Below are 25,242 nucleotides of genomic sequence, written 5' to 3'. Positions count from 1 at the left end.
AATATTAGAACATCTTAGAAAGGATAAGATAGCAGAGGAATAATTTTCTTTTATTTGAGAAGAAGTTGTATTTTGGATTGTGGGAATTTTGGGTATATCAAGTAGCCAATTCTTAGGGAAATGCAACTCTTCCCACTTTATAATTTGATGTTGTATTTAGTTCTAGCATCCGTAATAACTACAACACTTGATTTGGAGTCCTGGATTGGGGCATGTAGGACTGCAAGATAAATTTTATTTGTGTGGAAAAAGAAGCCCTTGGTATGGATAGAAATATTTTTCCTCCTCTTCTTCATATCAAATCGGGAGGTTTTGATTTGTAATTATAAAATATCTTTGATGTGCTCATCAGAGACTGTCGTGGCGGAAAAAGTCGTTTGTGCGGACACAACTGACCTCCCTAGGAGTCTAAACTCTCTAGCGACAAACAAGACAAAATTGAGTGATCTTTCTCTAAATACACCTTTTAAAACACGAAAACTACAAGTGTTTAGGCTTACCTTATTCCAAAACGCTGTTGTTGTAGTCCGTCCTTGCCGATCCGGATGAGCTCCTCCTTCACATCAATTCCTGCAACCACAAACAATCAAACAATTACCAAGCACTTGCATCTCATATAATAAAACATATATTGAACATGCAGACCAAGGAACACATGAAATAACTCATTAACACAAGCTGTTGAGAAAAATGAACCAGTTTGTATTAATAACGAAACAAGGAAACTCTTACAACCTGGCCTTGGTGTTGTGCAAGTTCCTCCCAGGGTCCATCAAGGGTTTTCCTCTACTTTGACAAAGCTCACCCACTTCCAAGTAGAATCAAGCAAAGACAATCTCTCCTCACAAGGTTCTAAATGGGAGTCCTAATTCCTGCAGCATTTACCCAAAGAAAATGTATAGCTTCAACCTCTCCTCCCTCTGGCTCAATGTCTTTATTTATAGTGCTGTAAAGAGGTTATTCAGGTCCACCATCAATGGGATAATCCCCCTCTTTGGGTGGGATAGCTCCCTTATTGATGGGATAAGTTCTCCCTTAATAGAGATACATGAACCAACTGGAGGCGCATCCAAATCATCAAACCGACCTCTAGAAAGTTCTAGAAGTAACCACAAGTAACTTTTTTAAGATGAAACTCACGCATTTTGCCTTTTACAGAAGGACGCACCTGTCCCTTAACATACAGAGCGTCCAAGGACGCACCTTTTGTGAACATTGTGAGCATCCCCACAGGTAAAGCTAGAGAGAACCTGCGACCCCAGAGATAAACATATTTTTGACAAGACTTTCTCTCTTTTTTGAGTTTGAGATGGATAGCAGAGGCATAAGACTTGCCTAAGAGGGTAGCATGACTGTTGATTTGAGCCATACTAACTGTAAGTGGTCATGGTGACATTTTTTAGTGTAACAGAGACATATACATAAATATTTGAGCAATGGTCAAACCAAACTGGACCATTTGAGAGGGGAGAAACCATCCAACCAAGTAGAGATTCAATGTATATATTATGTGTCAAATCTCTGATTGTAGCCAAAATTGAAGGTATTCAATCCTCTCTAGGTTAAGGCAGAGATTCCTATTATTATACACCCAAGATGAACATAAGAAGTGTTATGATTTTGGGCTTCTTTCTGTACTTCCTTGGGATCTAGTAGAGGAATCGTCTAGATGGATTCAACATTCTCTTATATTTGACTGACACATTCTTTGACAGACACTCTAGTAATGGATTTTAAATGGAACATAGATAGATCAGAATAGACTTCAGAAGGACTAATTGAAGGTAGTTTCCAGTAAGAAGAGGGTTGATTTTCAATAATATCTAATTCAACAACATTTATCATAGAAGAAGAAGCTTTATCAAAGAGAGTTTGTATATCAAGGCTATCAGTCTTTTGTTATTTTTCTTGAACTTCACGGAAAGATACAAATTTCCTTCCATCTTCAATTTTTAATGAGATTTTTTTTTAGAATTACATAAGGAACCATACATTACTGGCTTGGATACCAATTTCAACTGCATCGGTCATAGAGGCTTCCTCCGACGGAGAATGAAGCTTGCAAATAAGTATGATTCTTGATTGTGTTACATGAACTCTTACAAAAACTTGTACACAAACCTGTAGACAGTTGCAATGTAAAAAAAGCTCTGTAAATGACCTCCTACCTATAGGAGAAAAACTACACTTGATGATCTTAAGAAAACCTCCAACGAATCTCAGACGAACTTTGCAAAGTGAAAATATAACATAGAGATAAAACACTGCCATAAATGAGACGGAATAATTCTTTAATTAATTTGCAGAGAAACTATACATTACAATCATAAATTCTTGGTTTTTATCAGAGATTGATTGCGAAGACATTTATCTATTATACAAGCTCAAAAGAAGCTAGAAATTGAAGGCTTCCTATCCCATTGCATACTCTATCTATGAACCAAAGTACTCAAACCGAGAGACTCTTCCCTAAGAAATTCTAGCCACTTTAGGTTCTCACCAAGCTCACGGGTCCTGATGCTTAGGCTTCTTAGACATTAGACTCTCGATGAATCAGATAAGAATTTCTCCATGATGCAAGAAAATCACCTTCAAGACATAGATGCAGAGTAAGGATAATTATTGAGTCTTAGACCCTAGATTTCTCTAACTCCCAATGCCCCAGATGGTTATCCTCCCCCTTATTTATTAAAATTTGATGGAGACAAAATGCATCCTATGGCACTACTGATACTGACTAATGTCTTATTTGTAGATACTTTGAGATGTGGGTCAAAATGCACCGATCATCAGAGAAGTGCTCCGAGTCTTAGAGTATCATCTGATAATTTTTTATAATAATGAATTTTGGGATAAAGAATCATCCTAAAGGTATACAAAGTGGAGATGTAAGGAATCCCACAATACCTTATTTACATGGTGGAGATATTATCGAAATCCCATGATATCGGTCACACTCATCCTCAAGTGACTATAAGTTTACATTATTTCACACAGTGGGTGCTTTTATCGTGAAAATCCCATGAGAAATGAATATTTGTACAATAGTTATGTTCCCAACATATTTGTGCAAGGGAATCTTCGTTTGGCACATCTTCCACTGGTGTTCCATGCTTTAGAAAAGATGTTTCAAACTATCATGGGCTTCCCTAGTACCATTTGATGCTTTATTTTTGTCATGAATAAAAATTGTTGATGTCTAGCCATAAAATCCAAAAGAATTCCATCATTTGTGAATCTATTCAAATATGCTACATTTTTAAAAGGTTGGTGAAAGCAGTCCATACATTCTTCGCATGACTTTCTCTAATCTGATTGGAAATAAATGGGGACTATATGATGCGGGAGAATCCAAGACCCTTAGTCAAAGGGAGGAATTCAAAGCAGAGCAAAGAGGAAGACGTGGACCAGGGGAGAAAAATAGGGAAAGATCTATTTTAAAACAGATTTAAAGATGAAAAAATATTGATAAAAGTTTGGAGGAGACTTATTTGCCATGCATGCATTATCGAGCTTTAAGGGCTTTAGTTAAAGGATTTATTGGATCCTTCCATGATCCGATCCAACAATGTGATATATATATGTGTTGAAACTGCATGTTCAAAGTAGTAGGAGATATAGAGAGCGAATAGGTAGAAATTGTGTCAACAGATTGTGGAAATGTAGTCGAGAGGAGAACTGTGCTAAGGCTGAAATGCCTTAGTTTGTAATCGCTCTGTATATAATAGTAAAATGCGCATTTAGTGTTGAACCATCCCTGTGTATTATATTTTTTGAATAGTCTGAATGTTCCGTGTGCAGGTTTGGGTCAACCATCGATCACTATAGGATCGATGGAAACCCTATGATATCAAACTACCGTTATATATATTCATGTCGCGTGTGAACATAGGTGGGCAAAGAACTATGTTTAAAGTGCAGAGATTCCATCAAAATGACGAGAATACATAGGAGATGTTTGATCTTATGGACCAACAGTCCAGATCCTTTATCGCATCGGTGGCAGAACCTTTATCGCATCGACAGAACTATTTATAAGTTATCGGAACAGACCAAAGTGTGATTACGAGTGCGATGTTGTGATTAAGCAACAACCATCAGATCTGGAGTCAGATCGATGGCCCAAAAGAAATCGATGATCATAATCGGCAAAGTAATGGGACAGTGTGATAACGCCGATGTGGTGGAACGTCGATACACCAATGAGAGATATGGAAATATCGTCGATATACGTCGATCAGCGATCGGTGGTGTCGGTAGTCAGAGGTCGGTGTCGGAACAGCACTATGGGAAAATGATAAAGAATGGACCCGACGAGATTTATAAATGCGGGTTCAATGAGTTTTGAAATCCGAACAAAGGTTTCGGAGCAGGGTTTCTTGTTATCCTGTGTATTCTCGATATATGGGCTGGCTGGGGTTTTAAGGCTCAAACTTATCTTTGAAAGCTTCCGATAGTGTGTGGACCGCGACAACTTAAGTGTTCCCAGTTATTAAGGAAATATTCGAAAATGTGTAGTAAGTCCACGGTTAAAGGCTAAGAGCCTCAAAAGCGCTTCCGATAGGCTTTGTGGGCCATAACCCACAGGCCTCAGGATTGATTTGTTAGGGAAAAGGGATTTTGATTAACCCCCAAAATCTCATTCCCATCATTTGGTATCAGAGCAGACGAAGATTCTGCGTGCAAAGGAAGATTAAAGAAGGATTCCATAGAGAAAGAAGAAGGAGTAGGAGGTACAGTTGATAATGGTGGAGTTATGGTCTTACTGTCACACAAAAAACGATAGCTGAAGGTGAGAAGATTTGCAGCAACCTAGAGCAAGGTGTGCTCATATGGTTCTAGAGGAGAGAACCTAAAGGATGCCAAAAGAGCGAGTGAGGAGGGCTTGGTGAGGTATCGTGTAGCAAAGGGAGATTGTTACTATAGAGGTTTGGTTATAGCTCATAGAAGACCATGAAGGCAGTTCCACTAAAGAAATGTAGTGGGTAGAATTGCTAAGAACAAGGAGAAGCATATGACTGGGTGGTCATAAATTTTTGTGCCTTGGGAGTCTGATGCAGGAGCATGTAGCACCCTTAGTCAAAGGGATGAATCTAAAGCATAGCGAAGAGGAAGACGTGGACCAGGGGAGAAAAACAGGGAAACGTCTATTTTAAAATAGATTTAAAGATGGAAAAATATGGATAAAAGTCTCCAGCAGACTTATCTGCCATGCATGCATTATCGAGGTTTAAGGGCTTTTATTAGACGATTGATCAGATCCTTTGTGATATATATATGTGTTCAACCTGCCTGTTCAAAGTAGTAGGAGATATTGAGAGCGAATAGGTAGAAATTGTGTCAACAGACTGTGGAAATGTAGTCGAGAGGAGAACTATGCTAAGCCTGAAATGATTTAGTTTGTAATCTCTCTGTATATAATAGTAAAATGTGCATTTAGTGTTGAATCATTCCTGTGTATTGTATTTCTTGAATAGTCTGAATGTTTCGTGTGTGTGTTTGGGTCAACCATCGATCACTGTAGGATCGATGGCGACCCTATGATATCAAATTACCGTTATATATATGCATGTCATGTGTGAAAGAAGGTGGATAGAGAACTGTGTTTAAAGCACAGAGATTCCATCAAAACGACAAGGATACATAGGAGTCGTTTGATCTTATGGACCAATGGTCCAGATTCTTTATCGCATCGGCGACAGAACCTTTATCGCATCGACACAACTCTTTATGAGTTAACGGAACTGGCTGAAGTGCGATTGCGAGTGCGATGTTGTGATTAAGCAATAGCTATCGGATCTGGAGTCAAATCGATGGCCCAAAAGAAATCGGTGATCGCAATCAAGAAAGTAATGGGACAGTTCGATAGTGCCAATGTGGTGGAACGTTGATACACCGATGAGCGGTATGGCAATATCGCCGATATACATCAATTGACGATCAGTGGTATCCGTAGTCAGAGGTCGGCATTGGAACAACATTGTGCGAAAAGGAAAAAGAACGGACCCGGCGAGATTTATAAATGTGGGTTCAATGAGTTTTGAAATCTAAACAAAGGTTTCGGAGCGAGGTTTCTTGTTATCCCGTGTATTCCCGATATATGAGCTGGCCGAGGTTTTAAGGCTCAAACTCATGTTTGAAAGCTTCCAATAGTTTGTGGACCCAAACAGCTTAAGTGTTTCCGGTTATTTAGGAAATATTCAAAATGTGTAGTAAGTCCACGGTTAAAGGCTGAGAGCCTCAAAAGCGCTTCCGATAGGCTTTGTGGGCCATAACCCACAGGGCTCATGATTGATTTTTTAAATAAAAGGGATTTTGATTAACCCCCAAAATCTCATTCCCATCACTATAGCAATCTTGTTAACGTCAAACCATGTCCACCATTCTTTTAACTAGTCTAGCCGATATAGTAGCCAAGTGAAAAATAGTGATCCAAATTTTAAGAGAGTGTAATAGGTACAATCTAGTGTGTCTGTTGAAAGTAAGTTCCACCATAACTTTTTATATCCAGGGAAATCGTAAACAAAAATGGGAAAAATAAGTTATGGATTTTTTTGAGGCCACAGGAGTCCATGGAATTTTGGATCTTTGGCTCTATTTATCACATAATATTTGTGGAAAATATTAAATCTTTTATCTTACTCTCCCCAAATTATGTTTAGGTATTTGAAATGAACGTTCAATGCACCTTCTTCTAGGTTTTCCAGATGTCTAGAATGGTCAAAAACCATATCATGGATCCATTTGCTAGATTTTGGATAAACTTTATGTCTGGGACCAAATGCTATAGATCTCCATGAGGTTGGAGATCTACGTCTAAGACCTGAGTGTTTTGAAGCTACCAAGTCAATTTTGAAGAATTCATATAATGTTCCTAATTCATGGAGTCTAGGATTTCTCTGAGAGTTTCACGACTAAGAGAGGAACCACATTCAGTTACTATAACCATTAGATGGGATTGAAGATTTTATCTGCTGAGAAAATGAGGAATACAATTATTACTTCCCTTGATGTGTTCAATTTCAAAATAAATATTTGTGAAGAGGGTTTTCCATCGCGCAAACTTTGAATCTCCTGGTATCTTAATGTCTTTGGTTAACACCTTCTTCATGGGTGAAGCATTAGTTTTGAGACGAAATCTTTTGTTTATTAGGTGTATATCAAATTTATCAATACAATTCCAAGCAACTTTCACTTCCTTTTCAATGGTTGAATAGTTTCTCTGCGGCATTTCACACACCTGAGGAAAATTGGATAATTTTCTCTTGATCTTCATTGAGTTGTTTGAGAATCCATCCCAGCCTATATCACTGGTGTCTGTTTCAAGAAATTTATAAAAATTTTATCCAAAACATACAATAGGGGAGTATTCTTACCTTTTCTTTAATATTTTTTATAGCAGTTTTATGTGATGTGCTCCAAGGCTCTAGATTCTTCTGTAATGTTTGGTTCAAAAAAAAAATTTCCTTGTGCACAATCCTTATAAAAATTACAAACATAGTTCAAACAACCCAGGATCCTTTCTAGCCGAGCCTTCTTTTATTTAATCTAGGAATTTGTCTGCAAATGCAACTGCATGTTGTGGGAGAGCAATATGGTTATTTTCTATGATATGTCCGAGGAGTTTGATGTTGGTCTGAAAAATCTCGATCTTTTTCTTTCTTAGGACTAATCCAGTGTTCTTGACTATATGCATGAATTTATATATATGCTTAAAATGTTCATCTATGGACTTGGAAAGGATTAAAACACCATCAATATATACAATTAACCAATCGAAATATGGCGTGAAAATTTGATCCATGACTTTTTCGAATTTAGAAAGACCATGCTTAAGTCCAAAAGACATAACATTCCATTCATAATGTCCGGATGGGACACTGAATGTTGTTTTGAACCGATCTTCTTCCTTGAAGTTACAGATGTTTCAATTTTTATGGTAAAGCATAAACAATTTTCAGAAGAATGAAGATTATAGTTACAGGATATGAACATGATAAAGGTAAATTTTATAAGAATTTAAATAATTTTCTTCAATTTGACAAAAACTATGGTTATTAATCTCAAATTCAAGAATGTGTCATTTTCCTTCCCACTACTTCAAAGATGACAAAGTGTCCAATTGCCTATAAGACAAGAATATAGAGCTATCTAAAGCAACAACTTTTTCTCTCTCCTCCTCTCTAAAATAAAAGGTTAAGATTAATGTTTAAATAAAATGTTAAGACTAATGTTGTTAAACATTCCTTGAGAATATCCATCCTCGACCTCGAAGTCCACACTCTAGGGTTTTATGAACAATGTGTTTCACCTTAAAATATTAGAATGAAATTCTTTTGAGAATTTTTCTCTTTAAAACCCTAAAAATAAACAAATCCTAAATTAAATCTGGAAAATAACCAAATTGCAATTAGAACCATGTTCATAAACTCGCTCTCAATAAAATCCTAGTTGAACAAATTCTAATTAAATTCCTACAAATAAACAAATTCTATAACCCGATTACTTAGTCAAAGAAAAGAATAATGAAAATATGTGCGGATCTATAGCGGCAATATGCTTTAGAAATTACTATATATTTAGCAGATATTGTGTAGTGGCGTGGCCCTAAACCAGTGAATGCAAAAGTCCTCTCTCCAAAAAAATGGGAGGAGGGGGGAATTTACTTGGACAATCGCCATTGGAAAAAGATTTCCTTGTAAAGACCTGAGCGTAGAGGAATCAACCATGGCATAATTAATTTAACAATAAATTATAGATATCCTACGTAGGGTTAGAGTGGGATTTTTTCCCTTGAACAAGTGGAAGAGTCGGGCTTAGCAAAAAATCCATTGTAAGTGGTGTCAAGTTAAAGGGGCAGAAATTTTGGAATACTGTAATGAAATTCCTCATTTTTGTAACCTGGACAAGAAATACGATAGCCGGTTAGACCACATAAACCAAGAATGCTACAACGAAAAAAGAGATGTGGCATTGAGAGAAGAACTTGGAACGTAATCACTGCTCCTTAACAGAATTAAGTCGTGGGGTACCAAATGTCCTCGGGGATGATAACAACAGCATGCAAAGAAAATAAAATCACACTTGGATTAACATAAGAGCCAGGGAGGGCATTTCGAATGGCCATAACCGTCACAATAGAGCAGGATGGAATCCAAAATAGAAAACCATGTGAAATGAAAATGAGCCAGAGAAAAGACTCTTTTTCCCAAAGGAAATCCTAACAGCATAAGTGTCGTTTGATTGTTCGAAGCGATCACAACCATTCGCGATTGTACCCACATGCTCGACCACATGAAAGCCATGTGTCCACGGTTGTCTAAACGAGTATGATTCAGCTGTGTGGTATATTCATGTGCCAGCAAGCATTACTATAATAGACCCACAAGAGTCATCAACATATAGGGATAATACGTAGAATCACCAAAGTTCAAAGCCTGGGGAGGTGCGATACCTTAACCAAGTGAACATTCATAAGAAGGACATTGTTAGGGCCTAGGTTAAAGTGTATGCCAACGAGGTGGAGCACCATTGTATACTAAGGCTATACATGAATAGAAGATGATAGTATAATAAACCCACAATTATATACATATGATAGTATAATAGACCCATAATTATTTCCATGTAACTCATGTGCCACGGTAGGGCCTAATTGCAGCCATGATCATTGAATAGATATGTAAATAGGCTGGGCTCCCTCTACTAGACAGATGGCAGCGAGAAAATTATTTTGTGTTACATACTATAGACCCATGGATATATACAATTAAGTGGAATACCAATATTTATGGCCTGCTTATATAAAATATGGTAACCCATTAAACAGTAAGAAGCCATATCGAAACGTCTTTTTTTCCGGCTAATGGGAGATGTATAGTTTGTAGTGTGAACGAACACATTCGTGTAAGAAGCCACACGAGGTAAACCTTGTAATCACCGAGTAAGTATCGGTTATCTTATTACCAAAACTATAACACACGAGGACTTCCTATAGAAACTATATACCTTCGTACATGGAGCCAAGCTAAATCATATTATTAAGCTTGATCAAATTCCACCTTTAATTTTATTTTTGTTTAATTTGGATAATGGGTTGATTTCATAGGTGAAATTATTTAATAAGGTATCTATATATATATATAATCTTTTAATTGTAAATAGTGGGAAGGTTAAAATGATTAAACATTAACTTAGTTTGGTTAATCTGCGAAGATATCAACTCACTCATAAGATTAGTAAAACATGAATTTTAGTTCAATAACACTTATTTGTAGGTAATAATAGTAGAAACAATATACCTGCATATGAACTTGCATTTACGATTTAATATTTTCATAACTCAGTTGGCACGTCAGGTACTCATAATCATTTTGTCTAATCATAAAAAAGCTATGATGGTCAAGACACATTGAATTTGAGGCTGAATGGAAGCAACGTTGCCGCCACCAGCGCTGCTGACAACACCAATTGCTTTGACACCTAAGCTAGCCCTTACAATGCTCTCACTAGAAGCAATCATGAAAACACTAAGAGGGTTGTTGATAACCAATGGTGAGGAAGAACGACCTCATTCTAAGTAGAGAAACCTAGAAGGATCTAAAGGATTAGATCATAGACAACCTCATGAGGATATCTGTAGGGAGTTACAAAAGATTAAGCTCCCAAAATTTTTTGAAGGGTGAGCTCGAGGAGGTGATGAAGCATGGTTGCAAGGTATCAAAAGGTGTTTTGTCCTAAAGGAATATGCCTCTAAATTAAGGACGAAGACCACTATATTCCAAATAAGAGGAAGTGCTTTAATTTGGTGGGGAAATCTAGAAAAAACTACATCTTACATTGGATAATGTTCCCTAAGAGTTGTTAGATGAAAGATTTTGTGCAAAGTAATTGCCACCCTATTTTATATAGCAACTAGAAAGATATTTTTATGCATTATTCCAAGTAAACACAACAATGGAGGAATATGAGATGCAATTTATGGAACTTTTAAATATGTTCCCTATCTGGATACCGATGAACACCAAGTTGAGCATTTTTTGTATGGACTAAACCCATGAATCAAGGCCATCGTCAAAATGTGGAGGTAATCACTAGTTGTAGTGGTAGTTGAATGTGCGTATTATGCAAAGGATCATCTCAAGATCAAAGGGGGCATTAGGCAAACTACACCCCCACATCTAGGATTTCTAGGAAACACCCCCAAAACTTCTTTAGGGAAGGAAGCTTGAGGCCATCTCCTCATGGTGGTATGCTTACTCCAAGGGGAGTGGGAGAAAGGAATACAATGGCAATTAATATCATATATACAGCCTCATCAAAATCCAATGAGATTTAGTGGAACACTTGACTAGCTTTCAAGAAAGAAAGTGTGAGAGGGAAGAGCTCATTCTCAAGAAACTCTCATAATAGTGCAAGGGGTGCATGAGAGCTTAATTTTTGAATATGTGGAGGACATAATTTCTAGCGACATCTTCTAGAGGCTTCATTGAGTATTGGGCATAGGGAAGGAAAAGTGGAATCATGAAATACCAAAGGAAATCATAGAATCTACGCAACAATCAATAATATCCAAGCAAAACATCAGTCCACTCTAATGGAGTCAACACATACAATTATCAACATAAAATTCAAAATATTATTTGATTCTAGTGCAACTCATAGTTTCATTTCTTCACATGCATTAGGTAAATGTGGGTTGGTAGCACTCATGAAAAATGATTTTAGAGAAGTCAAGATGGCTTAGGGGAACAACGATTAGTAGAGTCAAGTGTGGAGGAATGTGTGGTTCACTTAGGTTTTATTTGAATAAGTTAAAAGTATGTGCCATTACCCCAAGAATTTATGGTCTCATCATTAGGATGGATTGGTTGGAAACTCATAAATCTTGTGTGGATTGTTATGGAAAAAGAATTATTTACATAAATGATATATGAAAGTCCATCCAAATCCAAGGTATTCAGTGGAAGGTGTCTTTACACTTTATTTCAACCCTACAAATCAAGCACTGTCAAAGGAAAGGTTTTCAAATATATATACAGTGGAGGAAGTAAGTAAGGAGAAGGGACCATCCTTAGAACAATATGAAATGTTGTTATCTGAGATGGTTAGCGCAATTGGTCGAGCACCCATTGTTAAAACAACTTGGTATTGGGAGGTTGTAGGTACAATTATCCTCAATGCTCTTGAGATTAGTCTTTATGGTTGAGAAAGAAGGAAGTGTTCCCTTTGGGTGGATATCCTTGGAATATGTGTTTCCATGGATGTAACATTCAACAATATTTGGATTCCGTGAACCACACTTAAAAAGGAAAAGAGAAGCACTAGCGTTTCTTGAATTCCTAGATGTTTTTCCCAACGAATTGTTGGGATTGCCTCCTGAAAGGGAGCTTGATTTCACAATAAGTTTAAAACTTGGTACAAAATCATTCTCTGGAACACCCTATGGAATGTGGGTTGGGACCACACAAGAAAAATGATTTTAGAGAGGTTGAGATGACTTCAGGGGAACAACAATCAGTAGAGTTAAGTGTTGAGGAATGCATGTTTGACTCAGGGGTTTGTTTGAATAAGTTAAAAATATATGTCACTTCCTTAGGAAATTATGACCTCATCATTAGGATGGTGTATCTACCCTTCATTTCAACCTTCCAAATGAAGCATTTTGTAAGTTATTTTTTTCAATTATATGTAGTGAAGTAAGCAAGGAAAATGCACCATCCTTAGATGAATATCTAGGGTTTCCGACATTCCTAGATGATTTTCCTAAGGAATTTCCAAGACTACCTTCTGAAAGGGAGCTTGATTTTACAATAGGATTGAAGTTTGGTACAAAACCATTCTATAAAACACCCCATAAAATTACGACTCTAGAACTTGAAGTGTTACAAATGCAACTAAAGGAATTATTGGAATTAGGACTCACAAATCCTAGTATTTCACCTTCAGTTGAACCTATAATTTTTGTCTAGAAGAAGGATGGCTCCTTGTAGCAATGTATATAATATTGAAACATAAATTGAGCTATAGTAAACAATAGGTATCCATTTCCTTAACTTGATGATCTCCTTGATCAAATTAAAGGGGATTATGTATTTTCAAAAATAGATCTATGGCTTGGTTATCATGAATTAAGATTAAAAATTACAATATTCATTACAGCATATTTAGAATATGCTTTGGGCATTATGAGTTCATAGTGGTGCCATTTGAGTTGACAAATTCACCAACAATATTCATGAATTTTATGAATAGTGTTTTCTGTAATTGCCTCGACTACTTTTGCAAGTATTCTTAGATGATATTTTCATCTACTCCAAAAATGAAAAAACAAAGGAGAACACTTACATATAATGTTAGCTTGTGTAAAAATGCACTAGTTATATGGAAAGTTATCAAAGTGTTTTCTCTTTGAGAAAGAGATTCATTGCTTGGGTCCTATTATATCTAGTGAAGGGATCTTAGTGGATCTTGAGAACATAAAAGAAATTATGGATTGGTTGATGCCAAAAAATTCACATAATTGTGTAGTTTCATGGGTTTAGCAGGTTATTATGAAAGGTCTGTAGATGATTCTCAAAACTTCCAAACCTATTAGGACCATCCATAAAAAAGGAGTAAGATATGAGTGGGTCAAGGAATGCAACACGACATTAACTAAGCTTAAAGATTTTTTGACAAGTGCACAAATCTTGTGAATAGTGACATGGAGAAAGAATTTATTGTATGTACTTATGCATTCAAGCAATGATTAGGTGCAATATTAAAGTAGGAAAAAGGAGAGATAACGTATGCATCAAGGAAGTTAAAATGTCATGAGAAACTCTATGCCACACATGATTTAGAGTTGGTCATTGCAGTGTTAGCTTTAAAAATATGGAGACATCAGCTTGTAGGAAGAAGCTTTGTGCTAAAAACCGATCACCAAAATATGAAATAATTTTTTACTAAGAGGGACTTAAGTTTCAGGAAACAACATTGGAGTGAATTCTTAAGCAAGTATGACTCTGGAATTTCATATATCAAAGGGAAATAGGATGTAGTGGTAGATTCTCTATGCAGAAGGGTAAGGATACTTTCCCTTATACCCTTTAAAGTAGATTTTAGGGAGCATGGGTTGGAAAATTTGATGGGAGATAACCTGTATTTAAAATTAAGACTCGTGCTTTAAAATACGACCCAATAGGGCCCAAGTATGAGAGGTATGAACTAAGGAAAGATGTACCATCATGAATCCAATGAGGGATGTATATCCATGATGATGGAGATATTTAAAAAAAAATCCGTAAAGAAGCCCACAAAGAACTTTATTTTACACACACAGGTGTAAATAAGACATAAGGAAACCCTTGTTTTGGGTAGTCATGAAGTGCGATACTGTCCATTTCGTTACAAAATGTCTTCACTGTCAGTAGGTAAAAGTCCACCAACGTCACCAAACACGTCCCCTATACCCACACAACATCCTTATGACCATGTAGGAGATTATTTCTATGGATTTTTTGTAGGAATACCTCTTACCCACAAAGAAACAATGCCATTTTGGTCGTGGTGGATATGATAAATAAATGTGCTCAATTTATTTCCATAAAAGATACTTATGAGGTTGTTGACATGGCTTCAGTATTTATAAATGAAATTATTGATTCCATGGAGTTCATGAGAAGCTCATATCATATAGGGATTTATGATTCACTTCAAGGTTTTGGCCTTGTATGTAGTGTGCTTTAGGAACTCAACTAAATTTAAGTATGGCTTATCACTATGAGATTGATTGAGAGACAGGAAGAGTGAAACTTGTTATGAATGATATGCTGAGGATGTATGCTATGGACCAACAAAGACAGTGGGAAATTTTTTTTACCTTAGTTTAATTTTCCTACAATAAAAGTAACCATATTTCAATTAGAATGTCTCCATATGAAGCGTTGTATGGAAGACCTTGCAGGACACCACTAAGTTGGAATCAGTTAGAGGATCGAGTAATTGTGGGGTCAAAATTAATTCTAGATATGGAAGGACAAGTAATACAAATTAGGAAATGGTTAAAAGAAGCACAATATAGACAAAAAATCTATGTTGATTCTCAAAGGATAGATAGAAATTATGAAGTAAGAGGTCATGTTTTCCTCTGTACCATACCAAAGAAAAGCACCATTAGATTTGGAAAGGGGACAAAGTTGTCACCCAGGATTATTGCATCATTTAAAATTCTGGGATTAATTGGACCTATCAGCGACCATCTTGCACTACCATCCCACTTTGAAAAATTTCATAATTTTTTTCATGTAGATGTATTAAGACACTACATAGCTAATGAGACTGATAAAATTCAATGGATGGAACTACAAGTATCAGATGAGGGAACTGTTATTGTTGAATCATTATGTATACTGGATTGTAGGGTTCAATAACTTAGATGTCACCTCATAGACCATGTTAAGGTCCAATGGAACAAGTATAGTCATAGATTTTCTACCTGGGAATACATAGACACCACGATTCAGAATTATTCCAACTTGTTTTTGTTTCTTCGAAGCACTTAAAACTTAATTTTATATAACCTTACTTTCGTTAGCTATATTCGTCATACTATAATTTTTTGAACATGTTTATAACTATGGAGATTTACACAAGAGATTTTTATTTAGGATGATTATTTTTAGCCGTGTGTGCTTAATTAAATGTATATGTATTGTTGATACATGGATACCAATGTAAATTATGTTATGAATGAGATTTACACATATTATGTTTTACTTATGAGCATGTGTGATTATGTTAAAGACCATATATTTCTTATTATTGATGTGATGGACATAATTATAGTAATCACACTTGACTATTTGATGTGATTTTTTTTTTAAGTATATTGGTTAGATGTATCTAGGTTATGTTATATGAATTCAAAGATCACTATCATAGAAGTCAACAAAATATGAATTCTAGGAAACTATTATTTGAATATATTTTGATTATAAATATAACAATGCATATGTTACGATGTGTGGACAAGTATTTATGTTGTAGATGTTATCATTATCCAAATTGACTATGTTATGAAAGAATCCAAGACTAGTTGAGGCTCAATGAGATTCCATCATATGGTGTCATGGGAGGACTATGTGAGTCATGCTTTCCTAAACATGTGATGATGATTCCTAGTTTCCTATTGGGGAAGTTAGGTCAAGGTAGTTGACGCTTCGAACCTTTGGGTTTTATGGATGGCTAGGCCAATATAGTTAGTACCTTGGCATATTATAGCAGAGGAAGGGTTGCAGAGGATATTAGAATGGATAGGATGATTCTAGGATATTTTGGGAAGGGTATGGTTATTAATGTTGAACCCAATGAATGATTAGAATACAAAATTTAAGTGTCGTCACATTATAATTGGGCAATATACTATATGTTATGGACCATTTTGTTGCACTTGTTGGAAGTGTCACACTTTGATTACTTTCTCATACTTGGATTACATGTCATACTTGAGTTATACTTCTATGTTGGACCTAATGGCCTATAAACCAGGTTAATCATCATCCATTATCATCTTGAAATCATCCCCCACAAATCTTTAATCATTATCTTTCTGGAGATATAAGACAAACTAGAAACCAAGGTTAAAATCCTTTATTCTAGGTCTAACACAAGTACCATCATTGTGCCCTTGTGCCCTAGATAAGCTGTAGAAATGGGCAAAAGTGTTGCGAGCATACTCTCCTAGTTACTACAGGTGTGTTGGTTTTGTATTTTTTGTAAAACCAATATTTTATCTTGAAGATTCCATTTCTAGAATATTTTGAAGTATTTTGAGCCGTTTACTATAAAAAGTTACCTCAAACTCCTATGATCATGGAATTACCTTAATCACTTAAGTTTTTTTCCCACCTTTCATAGGTCTCAAGTCTAGTTTGGTAAAACCCAAAACTACAATTTCATCCTATAAATTTACCCTCTTCTAAGATCTCAGGGTTGGCTTCAGAGGACCCTACTTTCATCCTCATGATGTTGGATTCTACTTAAATATATATAAATTATGCTATTTTGGTGGAGGATTGCAGATTACCTTGAGACAAAGGAAATAGTACATTAGCTTGGGGAGACATCTACAATCATTAATCACTAGGTTGTAACTTCTCCTAATCCATTTAATGAAAAATTCTCTTATTTCCTTATACATGTGTGCCATATATTATTTCAATTTCATTTCAATGTTTATGATTCATGGAATGGAGGAATTAGAAAAGATCTAGTTGTTTGTGTAGTGTTTTCTTGTCTTGCTAGTGTTGTAGGTGTAGGTCGAAGCAGTTGGAGCGAGAGAAAGAGAATTCAAAATCCAATTAATTCCTCCTACATCTTCATGTTAATTTATCTAAAGGAATAAAAGTGTGCTTTCCCCCTTGTTGTTACTAGGCTAGCCACTAGGTCTAGGGTGTTTTCATCTATTTGCAAAGGAGAATTTTATGTATAACAGTATATAAACCTTAGCTTCAGGACAAATATTTCTAAAGGAGAGGTGTATGTAAAGACCCACCTTAAGTTACCAATGGAATATGATTATTAGCATGCACATAAGGTATGCATATGTTAGCTAAATACACATGCATTACATGCATTGCGCTAGTATACATACTAATTTGATTCTATAAAATGTCTAATTGTATGGAAAATAAATTAATTATTAAATGCATTAATTAATACCCTAATTATTGAATTAATAATATAAAATATATTGACTTAATCATATGCCATGAATAATTTTTTATTAAATAATGAGCTATTATTTAAATTACTATAATTGATAATTTTAATTCGATATGTAAATGAATGTAAATAGAGAAATTTAAAGAATTATTGAAGACCCTCCATTGAACCAAGTCATTTGAACCGATAAGGCAAAACTAGTTTTGTTTTAATATATTTAATTTAAAAGAATAATTGACCCTTGAAGAAATATTATACAATTTGTTTTTGGATAAGGTTGAAGGGCATTAAATCGTATTTGGGGGGGAGGGGTTTCTTTGGAGGGAAGAAAATTGTGTCTATGTATCTTTGTATTCTAAGTGAGGAAGAGAGAAGAGATTGAGAGCAAAGAGGGTGTTACATCGGATATGCTATAGGTTGTATCTCTTTAGTTTTCTAGATAATATAATAAGAAGGACTGGTTGTTTCTTCATGGACGTAGCCCAAACTGGATGAACCATGTATATATGTGTTTCTCTTGCTTTATGTGTTTTCTGTGTTTTATTTCTGCAATATTTTATGTGTTCTATTGCTCTGTCATATATAATTTTCTAACAGGAACCCCCCTGGGCTACGTGCCAACCATGAAGTTTGAAGATTGGGACCTCGCTAACCACGAGAAGTTCCCTCACCTAGAGACATGGAACCTCATGAATCAGAACACCGCAGGGGTTGGTGACAACATTAGAGCCACGTAAGTGCCTGCACAGTGTGGAAATGGCTAAGCTACTCAACTTACTATGGGTGCTGCATTTCCACCATGCCCCAATAGTAATTTTCGTCATCAGACAGTTGCTCTACCTGGTGCATGATGGGTATCTTTGCCCGAAGGATCCCATCCCCATCATGATAGACCTAATTCAATGCATTTCTTGACTACCATACAATGGAAAGGACCCCGTGACCATATCAGGAGGGAAGGGTAATGATTTGGCCCTCGCAGAGGTCATGAAGACGAAGTACAAGGTGGAGAAGAAGAAGAGGGGTTACACCATATCTTGCATCAAGGACAAAGTGGTATGCGTAGCAACCCAAATCTTGGCCAGAAAAGTTATGTGAAAGTGCCGCGCAGATGAGGGACCTGCACCGGTGATCGCACTAGCTAAGCAGTACATGGAGGGAGTCTAGTTTAACTGGGCTGATTTCCTCTACATAGAATTCCTGAAGAATTGTTGTCAAGCCTAGGAGTAAGGTAAAACCTTCCAATATGTGTGGTTGTTGCTATCCATAGTACTCATAGTGGGGGAATTGTCAGAGGATAGTCAATTCCCCATAATTGAAAGAGATTTACCAAAGGCCGTGAAGTATGCTTCGCTCTAGGCCATAAAGGATGCAAAAAGGATATGTGATAGCCATATCTTTTGGGTGCTCATGGAGATGAACATGCAAATGTGGATAAACCAGAAGCCATGCTTATCGCCCATGGTGTACAACAGTATGCAAAGTTTTGCAGAATTTAAGGCAGAAATGCATAACATCTTTATCGGGGCATGAAATGACCTGACGAAGCAGTGGACAAAGCTACCTTTTGTAGCCACTGACGACACCATTCTCACTATCACATATTTGGCTGAGAAAAGGCAGAAAGTAACAGTAGCAACTGAGGTACGGGTAGCATGGGAAGCAACACACAAGGACATCGAGAAGGAAAAGGTCATAGAAGCAACTGTAGCAGCACATGAAGCAACCATGAAGGCGCGTGAGGGCCAAGAAACGCCCTTGTAGGGGTAGGAGGTAGAGGAAGCAGAAGGGAGCATGGATCCAGTGACCACATCTACAAAGTTGAAGCACCCAAACACGTCTTTAGAGAGCAGGACCGAGGAAGAAGGTCAAGGCCTTGAAATTGGAAATTAACTCGATCACCCTAATCGAGGGTGATCTACATGACATCGGCGAGATGGTGTGCAATGTCACAAATGAGGCTATTCATGATTTTATTCAGGAGCACCAGACTATGTTTGGGAGCCTCAGAGTGGAGTTGCAGAAGTTACACGTGCGTCCCCCTTAGGTGGGTACCCTTTCAACCCACCTCGCAGCAGGATCCTCAGCAACAGAACAGATGCTGTGTGCATAGATGGCAAACACAATAGTTTTGGCAGAAGGGGCCCTAATGATATTGAATGAGGCTAGTATATTTTTGGTTAGCATGATCAACTTGGCCTTAATCTGGCTACCCTTCTGCGTGAGACACTATATCTGTTATAGTATGGGATAACGTCAGAGCTGTGTGCTAAGGAGAGCTGCGCGATCCAAGTCCTCAGCGAGCAAAAGATAAACATGGAACAACTCAGCTTGCAGTGCAATGAATTGGTGTCACAAAATCAACATTTGTTGCAGGTGGTAGGCAATTCTTGCTGCAGTGTCCCAAAGCTGGCCATCCCAATAGATCTACCAATGGAGGTGCAGATCCATAGGCTAGCAGCAAGAGTCCATGAGGCCAGGGAAGAAACAACAAAGGTTTAGTTGGAGCTGAATCTTCAGATCACTAAGTTGTGGTTAAAGGCGCAACCTTCCACTCCCCCAGATGTTTGAGAACAGTGCGCTAGTGCTATCACAGCGGAACTGGAGGAAATCAGAGGCACAGTATGAGACTATACCAGCATGTTGGAACAAGCACTTGAGGTCCTCACAACTCTGCAAGAGGACCCCAATAACTAGCACTTGGAGACAGAAGCATGAGAACTCCAACAACAATATGAAAATTTCTGAGGAACTGCATAGATAGTAATCCTCACCCAGAGGCTTGGGAGGATGCAGCAAACCAAAGCAATGAAGGAGCAGGTGGATGCGGCGCAAGGAGGTAGTTCTCAAAGCATGCATTCAGCCTTAGATCAGTGAGGCCTTCACTGTCATGGAAAACATCGAAGGAAAGCTCGTGCAAATACAGGGGATGCACACATTAATGTAGAGAAGCACCCCAGACATAGAGGTCTCAGAACAGCGGATGTAGTAGATCCAGCAAGCAGCAGCTCATTACGCTACAGACCTTATCACAGTTCAAGAATAGTTGGGGGCTTCTTGGGCATGGATTCCCCCCAAGGCATGTTTTGGTGCTCAAAGCCCAAGTTTTCACCTGATATTGTTGTAAGGACTCCGTGAATTAGGGGCATTGAGCGCGAAATGTATGATAGAGTCACAGGGTTGTCTGCCCTAGTTTCGTAATGTAATGTCAACTAAATGGACCTACCCATGGTCTGTAGACCATGGGATTGTATAAATAGAGCAAGGTTTTAAGTGTAAAAGATAACTTAAAGGATAGCAGAGTAGTATAGAGAAGAAAGAGTCTAAGTACCTAAGTGTGTCTTCGGGTCGTGGGGTAGGAGAAGGCTCTGTAGCTGAGTGCGCAGAGGCCTAGTAGTCCATAGCTGAGTTCGCAAACCCCTGCAGCTAAGTGTGCAGAGTGGAGTCGAGTTTGTAACAGAAGAAGAAATAAAGAGAAGTTTTGTTACCAATTTGTGTATCTGTTCTTGGGTTAATGCCTGTTTGATATAAATTGCAAATATACTATTTATTTACTGTTTGCACCAGTATGAATGATTTATATTGCTAAGTATAACTTAAAGCATGTAAGTATGCTAAATTGATCAACTAACAGAGCAATACTAGTAAGTACTTGGGTAATAACAACATTTAGCCCCTGAGTAGGGTTGCGCAAGGCAACATCTCAGGCTGCGAGGGATAGGAAAGTGCACATAGCAACGTGCACACAGGGTCAAACTGCGGACCACTTGAACTCATCAAACATCTCCAGGGTGTGGAAACCTAGTTCTAGAACCCTCCTATACTACTTGCTGAAAGGGCCAATAGGACTGTTTCTGAAAGGGCCAATAGTACCGATCTTTTTTTGGCTAAATCACCTCTGAACTTGGGTCAGGCCCCAACAAGCCAACATATTAAAATGCATGTTAAAATGAAAAGTGTTTCTCCAAAGGAGCATAGATTTTCATAGCACTGCCTACAGAAAGAAAAATTAGGATATTTTGACATGTGATGATTTGAGATGATAGAGCACCCTTAGATGAGCAATGGGCAACTTGAATCATCGAAATCAGAGGTCTAGAAGTTGAAATATGAATTTTTGAATATTATGTGTGGGAAGAAGGGCTAGAAGATTCATGTCGACCTTAGTTGAAGGACCCTCTTGGAAGGGCTAATCACTGCCTTAGAGAAATATATAAATAGAGCTAAGATGGGAGCCTATTTGACACATATTAAGTGCAAATCAAACATCAAAGATAGCTCTGAAATTTATAGTGAACCTCGGGCAGCCTAGAAGGATGAGTTTGGAAGTCTGTCTTCACTATTTTGGTTGTGGATTCCTTGAGAAAATAGACCACAAATGTCTAAGGTCCGAACTAGCCAATGACGAGGCTTAGAGGGTGAGTCTTGGATAGTTTATGGATGTGGATCTCTAGAAGGACAGTGCCACAAGATCATAGGTAAGTGTGGGGTGCTTTTTGTGCTATTTTGTGTGGGTTTGTCTTTGTTCTAAGGACAAAAGTAAGGATTGTTGCTATAGCATCTTGGCAGAGCTATTTTGTGAGATGAGAAGCCTAGTTTAAGTCCTCTTCACCAGCCACAGGTGCCCAAGGCATAACTTAGTTGGAATAGGGGTGTTAACACTTACTAGGAAGTCAAGACCTTAGTTATCATAGGTCTATGGTTTTTTAGAAGCCTTGATGAGGAGCCTCGGGTCCTACAACAGTGTATTGGATGCCTAGTAGGACAACGAAGGTGGAGGAAAAGTTGAGCAAGGGAACACTGTGATTTTGAGTAGGGTTTAGGGGTGTTGGACTACCATAACCAGATCTCTAGAATGCACAAATCCCAAGGCAACTGGATAGTAGTACTGTGTGGTACATGACTTCTTATTGATGGTTGGTTTCTAGCGGATGTAAAGGTAAGACTTGAATAGTTTGGTTGGTTTTGTATTGGATGCTCATGGACTATTGGAGGGTAGCATGAGAGTAGACCAAGTTGGCCCTAAGTGTAGTGACCTAAGAAGGAATTTATGGTTGGTATAAGTAGTAGAGATGTAGAAGCCCAAAGAACAACTTAAGGAGGACTATAGAGGCTTTCTTCAAGCCCTAACAGACAAGTCTCTTAAGAGCTAAGGGATTGTTAGAAGTGGAAGAAGAATAGCTCAATGTTTGATTAGCCAAGAATTGTTTGTAGCCCTAGACTTTCCTTGTGGAGAAGGACATATATAGTAGAGGAGGGGCAATCCTCCATGCCCTAGGTTCGTTGTTGGAGAAGGATATTAAATAGTGCTAGTGAGAAGCCTTCTAGCCCTAAGTGTGTCTTCATTGGGCAGCAGAAGAAGGCACTAGTGATAAGAAAGTCCCAAAGGAGTTGAGGAGTAGCAATGGGTAGTTGAGAGTTGTTCACAAATGGAGTTGTGAAAAACTCGACAGGAGTCTCTATGTTTTGATGCGTTGAAGAACTAACGATCAGTTAGAGAACAGGCGAAGTTGAGTTTAAAGACCTAATGGAGCAAGTTCATCGATAGAGGCAGATTGGAGTTGCTATAGATCGAGGCCGAAGAATAGGGCAAGTGTGTTCATGGTACGACTGAGGGGAATTGAAAGAGCACACTACATCAGTGAGATGGTTAGTGTATCTTGTTTAGGGTAGATTGGTTTTCAAAGTGACTGACACAAAACCCTAGTTGCATATCTTTGTATCCATGGATGTATGAGGGCCATTATCACCAGTACAGGAGCCCTGGGTTGTTTTATTATCAGTTTGATTAATATAGCGAAGTTGGGTAATTGTAAAAATTATAAAAAGTTGTCTATATCTGTGCACTGGTAGGTTTATTGTTGTATATTGTTCCACTATGCAAAGTATTCATGTTGTGATACTTGGATTAGTGGCGTCAGTTATTTAATATTCTATCATAAACTCCACAATCATCGAAAAACAACACCAACAACTACCACTGAACAAAGATACGAGCTTCCTTTGTGTCTTTTTCCAAAACATGCATCAATTGTTCAACTGCCACCTTTTCAAGATCACTCCAGTGACTTGGATATAAATTTCCCAAATGGTTTTAGAAGACAAATCGTTTAGAATTAACAAGCATCCTAGAGATGGGATGATGGAAGGTGGGTTTTCAATTTCTCTTCATAGTCTTTTAGTTAGCAAACAAAATAATTTGAGTCCAACAGGAGTAACTGGGTTCACTAACATTTTGAGAGGCTCCAAATTTGTTAAAGTAACCAGGAGTTGCTAGATGAAATCATCGATATTTGCAAGTTTGAAAAATTTGAGTCAAACCAAACATTATAAATCGAAAACATTATTCGGTATTCTTCCTGACAAAGAGAATATTTCCAAAGAAAGTAGCATAAAGAATGGTATAATAGATACAAGTGAAAAAAATTTAAATTCAGCTAAAGTGAGAAATACCTCCCATAATATTGAGATTAGTATGGTAGAAAGACAAGAGCTTCAAATAAAGAAGGAAAAACTTGTGGCTATGCTTGAAGAGGTGCACACTATTTTTGCATCTGATGTTTTAATTTTATCCCTTTTGGTCGATAATAAAAATTGAGTTAACATGATTCTACACTAGTTTACTCTAGCAAGAATAATTGCCATAGTGTAGCAAGAATAATTGCTAGACTTTGACCCATAGAACATTTAGATCATTCAAGATCTTTATTATAGCTAAAATGAAAATCAGTTTCATTTCCATAGAAAAAATTGAAATAAATGTTACCTAGGTCTTTGTAATCATAAATATGAGTCCACACCAAAAGACCTTGGTCAAGTCTTTGGTGAAGCACTCACTTTCAACACAAATACATACTAGAATTTTAGATTCCAAAAGGATTGATTGCAACTCGAGAGTAAAAACAATATCATTGCCACCATATTCAAGTACTAAATTTCACTTCACTATTTCCTTTAAAAAGAGTAACACTAATAATATTAACCACATGTGGAAATAAAACTATAAATAACCTATATAAATTTGAAATGTTCTTCATTATTAATATGTTCAAAGGAACAATGGATTATTCCTCAACCATGGCTCAACTCGTTGAACACTATATCCAAAAAAAAACCACAATGACAAACAATTATGCACTTTGACATCATTTAAGGAACATGCATGGACCATTCAAAACCTAACAACCTAAGATGTAGAGGCGAGCCTTTCTATCAAATCAGTTGCTTCTTACATAGTTGTAGTGTTCCCAACATTTTCTTATTCAACATTAATTTTAAATTCCTCCTCAAGAGCCATTACTATCTCTACCTAAAAGAGTACAAGATATAATGTAAGTCTAAACCTACAATTAGAAGATAGATTGAATGTCATAGGTATAATCAACTTTATCGTATCAAGAGAGTCAGTACCCAAATAAAAAAAATTGGACTCATGATTCAAGGGTTTATCATCTAATAATTCTAACTAACTCTTCAAGATATTGCATACTTTTCTCAGAGTCTCTAGCTTGACCTGTTATGAAAACATGTTACTAG

Source organism: Pinus tabuliformis, chromosome 1_2 (genome assembly GCF_031772625.1).
Source record: "Pinus tabuliformis cultivar Carrire ecotype Pingquan chromosome 1_2, CPIR1, whole genome shotgun sequence".
NCBI classification, from domain to species: Eukaryota; Viridiplantae; Streptophyta; class Pinopsida; order Pinales; family Pinaceae; genus Pinus; species Pinus tabuliformis.
This window is presented reverse-complemented; position numbering follows the sequence as displayed.